This window comes from Amphiura filiformis, chromosome 13, assembly GCF_039555335.1.
Source record: "Amphiura filiformis chromosome 13, Afil_fr2py, whole genome shotgun sequence".
Classification (NCBI taxonomy): domain Eukaryota; kingdom Metazoa; phylum Echinodermata; class Ophiuroidea; order Amphilepidida; family Amphiuridae; genus Amphiura; species Amphiura filiformis.
Window position 1 is genome coordinate 49,405,731 of NC_092640.1, and position 18,483 is coordinate 49,424,213.

Genomic DNA, 18,483 nt, shown 5'->3' on the forward strand with positions numbered 1-18,483 from the left:
AAGGTACACCAATATCCATTAAATCTTAACGTATGCAGAAGTCAGTAGCGATGGCTGATTATGGAGATTATGTGTTATACAGAGCCATGATTATCCAATTTTGCGAGGTTGCGCTCATATTATGACGTCATAATTGTGGAGAATATTTGCAGTTTGGTATTGTAATATCACTGGAAAGAGGAGACGCATAGCTATATATTAGTACCAATGAGTATAATGGTGTTTATAATACACGAAGAATATTAGATTATTGCACAAATGTGGCAGAGTCGATGTTAAATTCCGACAATTACAAAGGAAAGGTTCACTCTTATAAAATAAAATAAAATAAAATAAAATAAAATAAAATAAAATAAAATAAAATAAAATAAAATAAAATAAAATAAAATAAAATAATAAAGAAACATTATTTCGTATTAATTTTATGATAATTGCTTGTAATATAAAACTTAATAAAGCATTGATATACTATTTTTGCAACAACTATTTTTTGTCAGTTCGTTACCCAGAGCGTTAATTTGTAAAGCCTTGAACGCAGCCCATTAAAATGCCTAACAGATTTAAGCTAATGTTTAGTGAGTACTATTCATTTATGCATCGTTTTACACGTTAATGCAGTGTTTAAACGCTGCAGTTTAACTCCAAATTTGAAATACAGTTTGAGTAAGAAGATAGAGAAATAGATTAAAACGTGTCCTTTACATCAATGACTGTAATCCTTTCCATTTTCCTAGTTCCAAGGACTGGAACGAGTTTGATACACAGGAAAACAGCTTGTCAAATGAGGGCCAACACCTGTTTGATTGAGTTAAATGACAGGGGCGTGAATTAAAATGGGACAAGACACGGAGAATAGATCAAAGTCGATAAATGAAGTTGGTAAGCTGGTGCTGTATATTGCTGCATACAGTTAACTGCATTCAATTTAATGAAACCAGTGTTGGTTGCTTGCATTTATTGGTATTTTAAACAACACTTGATAGTGTACCTAGATTACACAGAAGTTGGGATGTCCAAATAGCAAACAGAAGTTGTGTAAAATGCTCATGTAAATAAGTAATAACGTACTGTACAGACGGGAGTGTCAGGCGGTTGCGGGAAATATAGCAGACACCTGTATACATTACATAACACGTGTAAGCGGTAGGGCAGGTGTGGAAATGCAAGATGGAGAAGTTACCTGATAGGTAACAGTGATCCCTTAACGCACTTAAATTTCACTATACACTGTGAAACTTAATCAATCAGCAAGGGTATAAATGATTAAAAAATGTTAAAATTATATATTTCTAAATCTTAAGGAACAGTAATATAATTTCACATTAAATTGATGGCCAGTGAACCCTGAGCAATTAGCATATCATTTATCCTTTATTTTCGCTCGGGACCTCTGATTCCACGGGGCCCTGGATTTCGTTCACTCTCTCCACTCGTTTGCTGCGCATCTGTTCTTTGTCAATTGTGTTAGGAAATATGTGATGCGATCAAGCAACATCAGTCGGAACTCGGAAATATTGATTTTGAGATATAGCCAAACAAAGGTAATATTTCCTTTTTTTTCCTCTTGTTTTATAAACTCTATAATTGCTCATTATCTTTGGAACTGGCTGTTCAATTTTAATGGGGTTTTCTGCAAATTGCAGCTTTCTAAATGCTTTTTACTATCCTATAAGAAAACTGAAAATTTAATATTTCCAAGTTCCGACTGATTTTGCTTGATCGCATCGCATAGTCGCTGTCAGTATTTTATGAAGAACATTTTTGAATGTCTGTGCAACTTTTTAATAAAAAAAATCAGATTGTTTATGTATTCTTGTTACAATTGCCTACTTGTTATTTCCGACCAAGAGACAGTGATATGATTATACATGGTCCATTATGGGATTGAAAACATCATATTGAATGAAATAAGACCGCGTAGGTTCCTCCAGGATATTAACTATAGACACAGGATATAAGAAATAAAAACAAGAATACCAAACAAGTGTTATCTCACGTTCCATATCACGCATAGACAGACTCGCATATTAACCTATTTTATACAATGTTTTCAATCTTGGGTCTAGATGCATTTCAATTCAATACATTGATGTGTGCCCAAACTGTTAAAACAAGTCTTAAAATTTAGGTTGGCTAAAAGGGGATTGAGACAAGAGACGGTGTTATCCGCCAATTCGTTAGAGTATATGTTAAAAGGAAGTTGTCCCCATTGGCATTGTGAAAGAGCACCAAGGAGGGGCTGAACTCGTGTAATGTTGGGTCCCTTTTCGAAATGTTGTTTGCTTATTTGTGTGTGTTTGATTTTCCTTTTTTAAATTGTTGTTGTTGTTGTTGTTGTTGTTGTTGTTGTTGTTGTTGTTGTTTTTGTAGGAATTTAGAGCCCGTTTGATATCACTGTTTAACTGTCTAAACGACATATATCCGCAATACCTTACTAACATGTCTTCTTATGTGCATGAAAAGCTGCGTCGAACTGATTGGCTTTACTGCCTTGCACAAATGGTTATGACAATGGATACTTTGAATCATCTTCTTTTTTTTTTTGCGGTACAGTGGGGTAGAGGTTTGGAATAAGCTGAGTAATGAAGTAAGAAGTTCGACAATTGTGCAAACTTTCAAGCAAAGATTTAAGTCTTACAATTTGAGCATGTACATGTTAATAATGTGTTTTAACTTACTTTGAAAATTGTATGCATTTTGGTATTTTAATTATGTGTTTAAGTAATTGTATATTGTTTAAACAAACTGCATGTTGATGCTTGTTGCCTTTTAATATTGTGTAAATGTATCGCAGGGCCCCATGTTATGCCAGCTATTTGGCTGAATTGGGCTAGCTTGGATTAATATGAATAAAATATACAAACATGAAATGTCGTTAAGAGAAGCTTACTATAAATACATTGACCAATTCGGAAGTGATTCCCATCCTAATATAGAAAACATTATATATATCAGAAGACGTAATGTAGAACACGCAATATCATTCTAGCACATCGCTTCTGTAAAATTTAAATAAATTTAATTTCATTTAAATACATAATTTAAGGCGACGCGATATTTGTTGGTTTTTAAAGCAACCAAAACTTTGATTTTCATTGTCTAAATCAGTATAACTATTATAATTATTATTGAAAAATGACACTTTGATAATTTTTCAAAAGTTCATTTTACAAATGTATTGTTGCTAAGTTATTGTTGTATATTTATTTATTTATTTATTTATTTATTTATTTGTTTGTTTGTTTGTTTGTTTGTTTGTTTGTTTGTTTGTTTGTTTATTTATTTATTTATTTATTTATTTATTTATTTATTTATTTATTTATTTATTTATTTATTTATTTATTTATTTATTTATTTATTTATTTATTTTTTTTTTTTTTTATTTTATTTTTTTTTTTTTATTTATAACATTCGTCCGAAGCCAGGCTATGCCCAATAGTGCTCAGAGGCGACTAAATTCGACTAAAATGCCATCCGGATATGACGGGACAGGGATATGGGAAGAAGTCCGATTTTAGATACAGGAGGAAAACCGGAGCACCCGGAGAAAAACCTGCGAGGACGAGCATGGATCGGCAACCAAACTCACACGTGGCACCGCGGGGAATTGAACCCCGGCCACAGCGGTGAGAACCGAGTGAGAAGACCACTACACTAACTCGCCCTCCTGTTATGTACATTTTACGACATAACTCAAGAACCACAGGACCTACAAAAATTAATCTGTGATATTTGAATTATTCTACACACTCGCTGAAATGATTAATGTACTTTTTACCAACAATTTGTGATATTTGAATTATTCTACACACTCGCTGAAATGATCAATGTACTTTTTACCAAAGCTCACTACCATTCGCAAGATGCTGTGAGCTACCAAATCGCAACAGTTTAAAATAGTTGCTAACCTTAAGTATATCTTCATTGAAGTGACCAAACCATAACAATATACGAGGCCTGGTCAATAAGTTCCCGCAACTATGGTGTATCTCCGCTCATGCATGACTTGGATGGCTGTTACTTACGCTAAAATTCAAGTTTGTACTTTTGTCTTTCAAAACGAATATGTATAGAGGCCCTGCATCAGTTTATCGATTGGCTCCAAACAATGGATTTGAACCGGTGTCCTTCACCGTCGTTATGGCGGAGTGCAGTCCATTCAATCAAATGTCATCAACCTATTTGATCGTAGTGCAGGGTTATGTGTGTGAGACGAACTGTCACGGTAGATTGCAATCATGCTTTTGTTGAATGCATTCGAGTAGTCCGCCATATTTACGGGATGATACGTCACATGCAAGGCCTCTATTAGCGATGCTGAATGCTTAATTACGTAATGACATTAGCATAAACACAATAGCGTATGGGCACTGCCTGATTTATGGTGAAAAGTAGTCAAGAAAATCTCGCGCCAAATTGTGGTATTGTTACATAATTCGAAATATCTCGAGAATAAAAGTATATAATCTGGCACGGTTTTTGCAGCTTTATAGACCGATACCATAGGCATGATGCTGGACTCTTTTTAGACATATACCATTTTTATTAAAGAAAAGAAATCGTGTTGAATATCTCCAATTTTGAGTAGGCTTTATCACCCATTGTTCTTTACATTATAAGAGATAGAAAGATTAATCGATGACAAAATTTAACCAATGGTACCTGGTTTGATTGGGTATCTACTGATTATAAAAAAGGGAGGTCCCAGTGGTGAAACCATAAACATTTCTTTCTTAATGAACCCTTAATTTCAAAAGGTCTTGTTTTTGTAATTAAAGTAGCACACCATAGAGAGGCTCTGGATTGAATAAGAAATTTGATTTTCAAAAAATATGTCTAATTCTAGCATAAGACTCTGTATAGCAATTCACTCACACAGCTACTGTTCCGCAAACCTTGTATTAGTCATATTTTAGCGCGTTTTTGATGAATTTTTACTTTTTTCATACATTTTTGGTACTTTCAATCATGGATACAATCAACGCATGCGCATATTTCTATTTTTGTTGCAACAAATTCTATTGTCCTGACTATGATCTCTAATACCATACCAATAATCAAATTTTTTGTTGTTTCATTTTGGAGATAATTTGGATTCTTTCTTCTGTCGTGTGGGCTCTTTTTCGCGATTTTCACACCATTTTTGCTTGTTGTTATAGGCCTATTTTTGGTGAAGTTCAAAGACGGTCCCTTTCCTCATCTGTTGACGGATACATTTCTTCTTTCAAACTTATCAATTGAATATTCTCAGATTACCTCATACCAAAAATAAGGCTTGTAAACTGCTTTGGGTCTTACTTCTGCTTCTTTTTATTACACGTTCCTCAAAGCCAATTCAAATTTCTTGCCAATGTTGACAATTGTCAGTGTACATATATAGCAATGACTTTATGCAAATGAGATTACATAATTAAAGGTACTCTGCTACTAATTGTTGTGCGTTTTCAAAGACAAAGGTACAAACTTTATTGATCGTAAGTAACAGTCATCTAAGTCATGCATGAGCGGAGATAAATAATGGTTGCGGGATAGTATTGACCAACCCGTACTACAATTGTCGACTGCGGTTGGATAAGAGCCATTAGAGAGCTTGCGGAATGAAGTTACTGGAACTTTAACGGCAACTTCAAAGATATCGATTCGATTTCTTGCTCAACTTCACTTCAACGCGAACGTCAGATTGGTTTCTGTACCAACAGCGTCTTGTTGTTTAAACTAGGGGAAGTGTATCAATGGGTGATCAAAATAAGGGTATGTAAAAGCGACTGCATCAAATTTCTCCCTTTTGTTTGCTGAAGTGGTTTGTTGGTAACACTTAGGGACTGTTGCGTTATTGACCCGCAGAATTTTCCGGGTCGGACGATCAAGGTAGACTAATGCATAATCGGGCCGTGCTCTTTACATCATCGTCCCCTGGAATCACTGAAGAATGAAAAGGTCATTCATAAACCAGATAATTGAGATGAGCATCACGACCGCCCGTTGTGAGAATCGATCTTGTAATTTGCCGGTACTCGATGCTATTGTTATAATTGGCAATAACTTCTCAAGACCACTTATCACAACACAAAAGAAAGCTGACCGCATGTAATAGCATTTCGCTGTCAAATGTTTGATTCTGACCGATGATTGCTGAATAGGCTGCAGGGTCTATGACTATTATAATAAAATAATTATAAAAAACATTTTATTGAATTTCATCATTAATTTTATAATAAGTGTCATCTTTCGTTTCATTTTTTATTTTTTACTGACGCAATTGGTGTTATACCACTTAAAATACGGGGCCGAAATTGCTATCAATACATACCGCGGCGAAAACTCCTGACGAAAACAACGATAAAACATTGCTGCACTCAAGGCGACTCTGAAGAATTGGTTACACATCTTCTTATATAGATTATAGTATTATCATGAAGTAACCATTGATATAAAGATAGATATTAAAATACAGTTAACTCGCTAGTATATGATCCTAAATCGGTTCCATTTGATATTATGAGGATGATTTTCTTGAAATATTGTGCGCTTGTCGAATAGGCGCTTAGTTTGAATAAACATGGATTACATCTCTTGGCGATGACCAATGCAATGGGAATTAGGCCTATGTTATGAGCTATACGCTAATATTATACTTCTAAACATGTTTCAATTAAATATTCTTGTGATATGCCTATATTATTGTCCCGGATTATTATAATAAAAGCTTAATTATTATTCCAGTAAACGTCAGCTTTGTCAATTTTATATTTCCATCAGGACACAAGCCCATTTTATCTGTTTGCTCTCCCTAGCCCCCCCCCCACCACCACAATCACCACCTCTCCATATCATCCCCTCCCTACATCTATTCATCTATCCTCACTTTCCCACTCCCCAGTGGCGTTGCCAGGAGTTTTCTTTTAGGAGGGCAAGGACTCCTCTTTGCATTCTGATCGAATTAAATATATCTCCCGAATGATCCTCATTTTGTTCTTTTTAAAAACTCCCAGAATTTTGAATTTCAACCAACATATTTCTGGATGCTCCTTTTCTGACATTCTTATTTTTTGTAACAAATAGGCCTCCTCTTTTAATAATGAATAATTTGGTTGACATACAATACCCATAGGCCTATAATATGCGTATAATAGCGTGGCACATGTTAGACCAGCTTTCTGCTGAATTGGGGTACATAATGTAGACCTAAATGAATAAAATAATAATTAAATAAAATACCTGAACAGTACAAACATATTTGGTTATATAGAGGTGTAATTATAAGACACGCAACGTTGTAAAAAATGTTCACAGTAGCTGCAATTCGCAGAAGTTCACTACACTGCTGGGTCCCGTAAAATCAGTCCATTTTACTGGAACTTAATCCCCTTGGCGTTGAATTCAAGCCAAAAACTTGGTTCCGCAAGCTGATTTGGTGTACGTCATGAGCACACACAAATGTATATATCAAGTGTGACGTTTGGAACAAAATTTATTTTGATCTAATTCAATCAGTAATTTTTAGCATCATGTGGCATGTTTTTTACCCAAACCAAATTAGATTTCCAATAATTGGTCTATTAACTAGACAATACATAAGTGGTAATTATGTAGTCTATGAGGAAATATGCAAACCATTGTTTTAATTATGACGTATTTTCATCATAATTTACGGCACACTATAGATTCTGGCGTTAACTTTAACTTCAAGCGGCTTTAATGGCAGAGTGGTTTTGAATACATAATCCTCTATAATCCTCTAGACGTTAAAGTTAAAGTTAAAGTAACTCCATTTCGCAAGCTCTCTATTAAATAAAACATTACGAGTGCGAACGCCAATCTCGTATGGTGTCAGCAGAGTGAGGATCATGTCCCGGACAAACTTACCTTTTTAAATATACGTGCTTATTTGTGCGAGAAGTGAGACGTATTTAAAATACATAAATACATTGCATTAATCTATTTCTGTTATGCTGCGGTCAATTGGTCGTTCACTTTGATGATTACAAATCTTTTTGTGTGTATGTGTCAGTCCTTGATAAGCTAGCTTATTGTTACCATCATTCTTGTGAGGATTGGGTTCCGGAAAGTTGTCTTTGTTAACTATACGAATAATCCCTACTTGTTCACTTGACTCTTGTGACCGGTAATCCATACATCCCACGTTGTTTTCAACATGTACACACTTAGGGGTCGGTCAACATTTGTGTGTCATTTTCACGTACATACAATGCGTACATTATTATAGAGCTTGCGAAATGCGGTTCAAAAGCACAAACTTCGACGTCTAGAAGATTATAGAGGATTATGCATCCAAAACCACTCGTATTTTAACCACTTCTTGAGGCTTTAAAAAGCCTCAAGAAGTCAAAGTGAACACAAAAAATCTAAGATAAAAAAATAGTTTCCAAATCACCCTATAGGCTACAAAATTACCTCTTATGTATTATCTAATCAAAACACCAATATTATTGACAATTTAATTTGATTTGTGATAAAATAAGCCATATGTTGTTGAAAATTACTGATTAAATTATATTAAGGTAATTTTATGTTCCAAACTTTAAGCTTGGCATATACGTTTGTGTCTGCTCATGACATACACAAATTCAGTTTGCGAAATGAAGTTTTTTTAATAACTTCAACGGCAAGAGAATTAAGTTTCGGTATAAAATGTGTGTTTTTACTGGAAGAGTATAGTAAGGGCATACATTTTGAAATAGAAGATCTCATTGGTTGCGTCTGGTACTACGATACACATTATTTATTCCCTCAGATCACATGTATAATTGTTCCTCTTTTATACAGAATAATGATTGAGATAGAAACTGATAAGGTTATATTCCCACCATAGTTGATATTATTTAATTTCCAATGTTTATTTTACTTTGTAAGAGAAGAAATGTTGAAAAGGGTCTTATAAATGTTCCAAACACTCAATGTGATTTCGGTCTCATTCCTTGTATGCAAATCCCAAATTGCACATTAAGGGCTGAGACTTTTCATTTGTTATCAAAACATTCTCAAATTATCCAATTGATCATAATAGGGCTTTAGGATAATAATTATTATGGTAATCGAATTTTGAGTAATTTTCATATTAAATTTCTTTGCTTTATATCAAGTTTGCTCATCATCGGGTTTCCATTGTATTTCATGCTCTGATGGTGATTTTGTTCGTGCGATTCACATTGTCCTTTTCAAGTTGAGACCTTCACACCCCATATTAAATATACGTCATTAAATATCCCACGCAGGGGGTGTAGATTTCAAATTGATTTACCCATTCAGGTATCCCCATTTGAAATTCACATCCCTCTGTAAAGATTAAGGTCATGTATTTCGTAGGGGGTGTATGGATTTCAATTGCATTAGCCTTTTCATATAAACCATCAGAATTCGTCATCATTACTTCATTCTGTCCCTATTCAGCCATTCCCCTACATAACTGCACATGTTTTCTCGAAATTCTAAAGTGATATTTGAAACGTTTCATTAAGCTCATGCTCATGATTTAATCCTTGACAAAATATCCTTTTATACGTTCAGGAAAGCCGCTGTCGTCGCTTCATGGGATGATGTTTTTTAATTTTTTTTTATCTACTTTAGTTCTAAGACGCATTGTTTCACGATGGAGTGTATGAAAGTTCATTGACATTTTGAACGAAGTTAACGGACATAATATATTAATAAAACCCTGCAATCTTAAGTTTTGAGACCAACATGTTATTAGATAACGATATACCTCATTGCTTTAGTGGCCCAACAAACACAAAATGTTTTCGACATCATTCGTAAAAAGTTAAAAAGGCAGTCAGAAAACGTTTAAATGTCTGGTTATACAAAAGGTATATAAAGGGTATAAAGCGGTTTCATAACGTTACAAAAAAAAACACCTCAACCACAGTGTACGGCAAAAAATATGATTTAAAGTATCCAATGTCATTTGTGCAAGGCGGTAGAGCCAATAGATTGGACACAGCGTCGGCCGTATCACATACTGACGTATTCGACATTTTTAACATTTTTGAAAAAATTGGTATATTAGTTTGTTATGTTCTAATCTATTTATTCACCAAAACCCATGCCTCAAAGTGGCTTAATTAGTAAGATATTAATTAATTTAATTATGTCGTATTTACAAAACATTGAAATGTCCGCATCACATAACGACGTATTTGCCGATCACCTATTCTGCGCAAGCCCAATATATCGTATCTGCAATTTGAAGAATTTGCCGTTTCACATACTGACGTATTTGCGCAACGTATTTGTGCGACTCTGTCATTTCACGGCAAATTTGCTGTTTTGTCCTTTTCACATACTGACGTATTTGCGCAACTGTTTCACATACTGACGTATTTGCGCGACGTATTTGTCATTTGAACGGCGAAATTGACATTAGTCCTTTTCACATAGTGACGTATTTTATTTAATATTGATTTTTTGCAGAATGAGTCATGCTCTGATATTGGTATATGGTATATTTGCATTTCTGTTAACCTGGTTTTAATCGACAATAATATTTTAATCAAGATTATAAGGCAAATGAAAATCGCTAAATGTTCAAGTTCGATTTTCTCGAAATGCGTATTTTGCAAATACGTCAGTATGTGATGTGGCCGACGACAGCTTGCGTGGTGTTAACAGTATGCTTTTCATACGCATAAGAACACCTGTCGGTAAAGTACTGCGGATATATGTGATGCGATCAAGCTAAATCAAATTAAATTGTCAGTTTCTTATTGGTTAGTAAAACGCATTTACGAAGCTGCATTATACAGAAAACCCCATTGAAATTGAATAAATATAAATAAAATAAATTTCGGTATTTATATAGCCCTTTAATACAGATCACGGAGTGTTCAAAGCGCTGTAATTTCGCCGCCATGGTGAATCATCGTGAAATGGTCAATGCAATTTTTACCAAAGCACAATACCATTCCCAAGATGCTGTGATCTACCAAATCGAAACAGTTTAAAATAGTTGCTAACCTTAAGTGCATCTTCATTGCAGCGATCAATCCATACTACACTACAATAGTCGAACTGCGGTTGGATAAAACCATTATATAAAACATTAAGAGTGCGAACGCCAATGCCGTATGGTGTCAGCTGAGTGAAGATCATGTCTCAGAAAAGTTTACTTTTTTAAAACTATATATAATTGCTTATTTGTGCGAGACGTGAGACGCAATTTTTTGAAGAAAAAAAATGTCATCAATCTATTTCTGTTATGCTGTGGTCAATTGGTTGTTCACTTTGATGATTACAAATTTCCTTGTGTGTTTGTGTCAGTCTTTGATAAGCTTATTGCTACCATAATTCTTTTGCGCGCGGATTTGGGTTCCGGAAAGCTATCTTTGTTAGCTATAAGAATAATTCCTACTTGTTCACATGTCTCTTGTGGACGGTAATCCATACATCCCACGTTGTTTTCAACATGTCCACACTAAGGGATCGGTCAACATTTGTGTGTCCTTTTCAGGTATGCGTACATTAGAGAGCTTGCGAAGTGCGGTTCAAAAGCTCAAAATTCGCCGTCTACAGGATTATAGATGATTATGCATTCAAAGCCACTCTTATTAAAGACTCAAGAAGTCGAAGTGAACGCGAAAATCTATGGTAAGCCGTAGATTATGAACGAAAATACGTCAATCTAAGAATACTAGTTTCCAAATTACCCCATAGACTACAAAATTACCTCTTATCTATCACTATATTAAAATACAAATATTGTTGAAAATTGAATTTGGTTTGGGTAAAAAACAAGCCATATGTTGTTGAAAATTACTGATTCAATTATGTGAAATTAATTTTATGTTCCAAACGTCAAGCTTGGTGTATACATTTGTGTCTGCTCATGACATACATTAATTCAGTTTGCGAAATGAAGTTTTTTAATAACTTCAATGGCAAGGGAATTAAGTTTATGTATACATTTTCTGTTTTTACTGGAACGAGCAGAATAGCATACTTCTGGAAGAGTATAGGTGCATAGAGAGTAGGTGCGTACATTTATAAATAGAAGATCATATTGGTTGCGTCTGGTACTTCGATACACACTTATTCCCTCAGATCACATGTATATTATTCCTCTTTTATACAGAACAATGATTGAGAGATTATGAACTGATAAGGTTATATTCCCGCCATATGGGATAGTATTGAATTTCCAATATTTATTTCACGTTGAACCATCAAATTAAGAGAAGAAATGTTCAAAAGGGTCTTTTCATAAATGTTCCAAACACTCAATGTGATTTCGCTCTCATTCCTTGTATACAAATCCCAAATCGCAAATTATGGGCTAAGACTTTTCATATGTCATTAACAAATTCTGAAATTATCCAATTGATCATAATAGGGCTTTAGGATAATTATGGTAATCGAATTTTGAGTAATATTCATATTAAATGTCTTTACTTTGTATCAAGTTTGCTCATCATCGCGTTACCATTGTATGTCATGCTCTGATGGTGATTTTATTGGTGCTATTCACTTTGTGGTATTCCAGTTGAAATCCTTTACCCCAAATTGAAAACATGTTATTAAATATCCCACACAGGGGGTGTAGATTTCAAATCGAGTTACCATTCAAGTAACCCCATTGGAAATTCACACTCCCTCTGTAAAGATTAAGGTCATGTCTTTCATTTGGGGTGTGTGTATTCCAATTGAATTAGCCTTTTCATATAAACCATGAGAAAGAATTCGTCATCATTACTTTATTCTGTCCCAATTCAGCCATTCCCGTACATAACTGCACATGTTTTCTCTGAATTTTAAAGTGACATTTGAAACGTTTCATTAAGCTCATGCTCATGATTTAATCCTTGACAAAATATCCTTTTATACGTTCAGGAAAGCCTACGCATGGTTTTACGATAGAGTATGTATGAAAGTTCAATGACATTTTGAACAAATTCAAATACATATAGAATCAAACTTAACATTTTATTGACTATTAGTAAACAACTACAGCTATGGTCAAATAACGATGGATGTCTAAAACTATATACAATTATTTGATCGCTGTATATGCTATTTGCTTAAAGTGACGCATTCCTCAAAATCAATTTAAACCAGATAAATAAAAAATCACAAATATTGAAAGTTGTTGAATTTCATGAGAGAACAAGCAGAATGTCATTAAAATGAAGAAAGATGGTTAGTAATGACATATTTTTATGCTCTATTGGAAACCACATTGTAACACTATTATAGGACTTAGTTGCGTATCCGATATTTCAGCGTGAGGGGCAAAGGCAAATTGGTGTCCCTATTTGTTACTTTTTGTCCCATTTATGATATTTTTTGTGTTATTTTATCCGTGAAATTTCCTGGTGGCAGTTTCAACCCCCTCCAGAGCATGCAACGTTTGGTAGTTGGTAGTTCATAGTCGTATCGCTTGCCGTTGTGGAATGGTATATACCAGCTAATGGCAAGCCTTGGTTGTATCTTTTATGTCGCATGACAGTATGACCCAATGAATGAGGGATTTCTTTGTTTGTTTTTATGAATGAACGAACTGATAATTCATTTACTAATATTTATTATATTATGTTACTTTTTCGTAGTTTCAATCTTATCAATCCATCTGACATTAATTCTATTCAACAAACATGATAAAAACGAATTTTTAAAGTGGAATGTGCACTGAGACGAAAATTAAGCCAATGCCAAATGCATTGTCACTGACGGCATTATACAGGCAGTATTAGAAAAGCGAGTAATTTGAAGGAAAATATTAAAATATGAAATTCATTTAATTTGGAATGAAACAATAATTGACATATTAATATAATCTAAATAATTTGGAGAGATTTTTCTTTAACACAACGAATTCCACTCAAATAAGTCGTTCACTGCTTGCAAGATGCCGTACACACGTGCAGAGTACGTTTACAATACCAAGCTAAATGCTAGTTTCTGTACACAAAACAATTACATTTATTTTTTTTATTTTTTCCGAAACAATAACTGAAATAAAATAAGAGGGCTGTAAATGCATTGGTTATTAATCATTTAATGAAAAGATAAATCACATCATTATTATTACCAGTAAGTACGCCACGTCAGATTTTGTAATGGAATCGAGAAAGCAATACCTACCTTAAAAAGCGCACGATTATAAGCATAAGCTAAACTTATTATTGAACCTCGCATTCTTCATTTATTAGTAATTTCAATAGTTAATTAAACAAAAGTGCCAACAAACGTCAGCACGGCATAACAAAATCCCAAAAATTAAAAGTAGTCTGAGAAGAATTACATGTATTTACAGCCTGTAATGCATATGCATACGACGTATCATGTTTGTCTTATGGGATTTGTACGTCTATTCAGTGTTACATGTAACAGCATAAACTATTTTGATTACTGCATGGCTTTAGAAACATGTGATGAAAGGGGCATCAGGACACTGCAAAACAACATTGCTAGGGCGGTCGCTGCGTAATGTATCACTCACAGTTAACACATAACTGCTTTCTTTACACCAGTTAAAGTCAGTGGTGAAGCTATATAAATCTTGTCAGAATGGGAGTAGGCATACAAAGTAAGGGGCGTTCGGGGGCTCTTAGATAAACTCACGAGCCAAACAAAGGGAGAATTTGCGATATATTTAATAAACAATAATTTCTACCGCCGTATATCCCAGCAAAAACAAAATGTTTTACAGAAAACGTTTAAACGCGGGTTATATAAAGGGTGTAACACGTTTTAATAACATTCCAAAAACATTTGAGAAAAATTTGATACAAAACAAATAAAGTAATTTTTTTTTTTTTTTTGTTTGTCCAAATAATTTGCAATTACGTTTTAAAATCGTTTTCATGACCTTTGTATAATCATAAACAAACTCCCGCATGTGACTTTATTAGGGCCTTCTACAGAACGATTTTTATATGCTTGATTAGGTTTCACCGGAATTGTCATGGGACAAAGCGTTATTGATGATACCATAACAGAAATGTCTTCCCGGTATGATAATCTGATTGGTTCGCCTTTTCCACACAATTCTAAAAATATTCTACCAGGCTTTTACAAGCGCGAAACCCAACACCTATAGCTTCAGATTGATCATGTTTTAATATCTTAGCCAACTTTACACAAAACCGAAAAACGACGAGTGCATGCTGCCGCGACTGTTGACTGAATGTTGACCAATAAGTTTTCAAAAGTAGCACCAATAGTAATACCTTATTGGTCAAAAAGTAGTCGCTCATCGTTTGGCGACTAAGTCTAAACTCAGTCTTAGCGTCAGATATCATTGTGTCCCGTGTGTGTTCAATCTCGGTCACTTTCTCTCCAAATTAAAAACAAAACACATCTCATCTATATCCCTACGGATGTGGGGTATACTTCTATGATATCGTCAACATTATATCACCATTGATCTAGCATGGTGGCGTATGACGATTTTTCGACAACATGATATAAGTTAACGGACATAATTATAATAAAAATTCATAAAAATGCATACAAATAATTATTATGAATAAAACCCTACAATCTTAAGTTTTGAGACCAAAATATTAGGTAACGATATACCTCATTGCTTTAGTGACCCAGCATACACAACATGTTTTCGACAGCATTCGTAAAAAGTTAAAAAAAGGCTGTCAGAAAACGTTTAAATGTCTGGTTATACAAAAGGTATATAAAGGGTATAAAGCGGTTTCATACCATTAAAAAAACCCACAGTGTACGGCAACAAAATTGATTTAAAGTACCCAGTGTCCTTTGTGCAATGCGGTAGAGCCAATAAATTGGACACACCTTGCGTGGTGTTAACAGTACGCTTTTCATACACATAAGAAAACCTGTCGGTAAGGTACTGCGGATATATGTGATGCGATCAAGCTAAATCAAGTTAAATTTTCAGTTTCTTATTGGTTAGTAAAACGCATTTACGAAGCTGAATTTTGCATAAAGCCCCATTGAATAAATATAAACAAAATACATTTCGGTATTTATATAGCACCTTACTACAGATCACGGAGTGTTCACAGTGCTGTAATATCGCAGCCATGGTGAACCATCATAAAATGATCAATGCGATTTTTACCAAAGCTCAGTACCATTCGCAAGATGTTGTGAACTACCAAATCGCAACAGTTTGAAATAGTTGTTAACCGTATTAAGTACATCTTCATTGCAGCAACCAATCCATACTACACTACAATAGTCGAACTGCGCTTGGATAAAACCCTTAAATAAAACATTAAGAGTGCGAACGCCAATCCCGTATGGTGTCAGCTGAGTGAAGAACATGTCTCGGACAAGTTTACTTTTTTTTAAACTATAATTTTGCTTATTTGTGCGAGACGTGAGACGCAATTGTTTGAAGACAAAAATGTAATCAATCTATTTCTGTTATGCTGTGGTCAATTGGTTGTTCACTTCGATGATTACAAATGTCATTGTGTGTTTGTGTCAGTCTTTGATAAGCTTATTGTTACCATACTTCTTTTGCGCGAGGATTTGGGTTCCAGAAAGCTATCTTTGTTAACTATAAGAATAATCCCTACTTGTTCACTTGTCTCTTGTGGACGGTAATCCATACTTCCCACGTTGTTTTCAACATGTCCACACTTAGGGTTCGGTCAACAGTTGTGTGTCCTTTTCACGTTTACAATGCGTACATTATTAGCAAGCTTGCGAAATGCGGTTCAAAAGCACACACTTCGACGTCTACAGGATTATAGATGATTATGCATTCAAACCCACTCTTGTTAAAGCCTCAAGAAGTCGAAGTGAACGCGAAAATATATGGTAAGCCGTAGATTATGAACGAAAATACGTCAATCTAAGAATAATAGTTTCCAAATTACCTCATAGACTACAAAGTTACCTCTTATCTATCACTAATTAAAATATACAAATATTGTATTATGCTTTTGTGTCTGCTCATGACATACATTAATTCAGTTTGCGAAATGAAGTTTTTAATAACTTCAATGGCAAGGGAATTAAGTTTATAAAAAATGTTCTGTTTTTACTGGAGCGAGCAGTGTAGCATACTCCTAGACGAGTACAGTAGGTGCATACATGTATAGATAGAATATCTCATTGGCTGCGTACTTCGATACACTTAATTTATTTCCTCAGATCACAAGCGGTCATTTAATTTTCAGAGTATACACATGACCAGAAAAACACGAAAATGGGTTCTTTCCTAAGAATGAATCACACAAATGGCGTTAATTGGCCCCAAAACGCTATATGCGCGACTAGTGATTTTCAAAACAGCCTAAACAGGATTTGAGCAAAAACATCCATATACAGGAATTTGGCGCATTTTAACAACCAATAAGCAGGATTTTTTTTTATCTGAAAGATAGCACCAATACATGATTTAAAAAGAATACACGCTTTATATGTTTTCTTTATCATTTTCCAATACAGGCTGAGTCAAAAAGAAGTAAACTCATGTTTGAGGGGCTGTAACTCAAGATCTGTAAGAAATCTGCTAAAAATAAAAAATACCACTGGAAAGAGCAAATTCTACACGTCTAAATAAAAAAGGAATTGTTGCAAGCTCACAGCAAACTAAAGTTATACTCATTTGAATACCACTGAAATAAAATAAAAGGGCTGCACATTTATTTCTTAAGTGGTGAAGCTATATAAATATTGTCATAAGGGTAGCAGAAATACAAGTTAAGGGGCGGTCGGATAAAATCTCAGATAAACTCACGAGCCAAACAAAGAGAGAATTTGCAATATATTTGGTAAACACAAAATGTTTTACAGAAAACGTTTAAACGTCGGGTTATATAATGGGTGTAAAAACGTTTTAATAACATTCCAAAAACATTTTTGAAAACTTGATACAAAACATTATAAACAGAATGTTATTTGGGGGTTGAAAAACTATTTTGGAAAAAAGTTTGCCCAAAATATTTGCAATAACGTTTTAAAAACGTTTTCATGACCTTTATATAATCCAACATTTAAAAGGTATTAAAACGCTTCGAAGAAAAAACATTTTAAGAACATTTCATAAACAATAATGTCTACTGCCGCATTTTTAGGGACTTCTACAGAATGATTTTTATATGCTTGCTTAGGTTTCACTGGAACTGTCATGGGACAATGCGTTATTGATACCATAAAAGGAAGTTCTTCCCGATATCAAAAGCTGACTGGTTGTTTTTCACACAATTTTAAAAATAGTCTACCTGGCCTTTACAAGCGCGGATTGTATGAAACCAAACACCTATAGCTTCAGATTGATCACCGTCTAATATCTTAGCCGCATTTACACACAGCCAAAAACGACGAGTGCTGCAGCGATTGTTTACTGAATGTTGGCCAATAAGTTTCAAAAGCAGCATAAATAGTTCTGCCTCTTTAGTCAAAACGTAATCGCTCGTCATTCAGCGACGAAGTCTAAACTCAGTCTTAGCGTCAGCTTTCATTGTGTCCCGAGTGTGTTCAATCTTGGTCACTTTCTCGCCAAATTAAAAACAAAACACGTCTCATGCATGTCCCTAC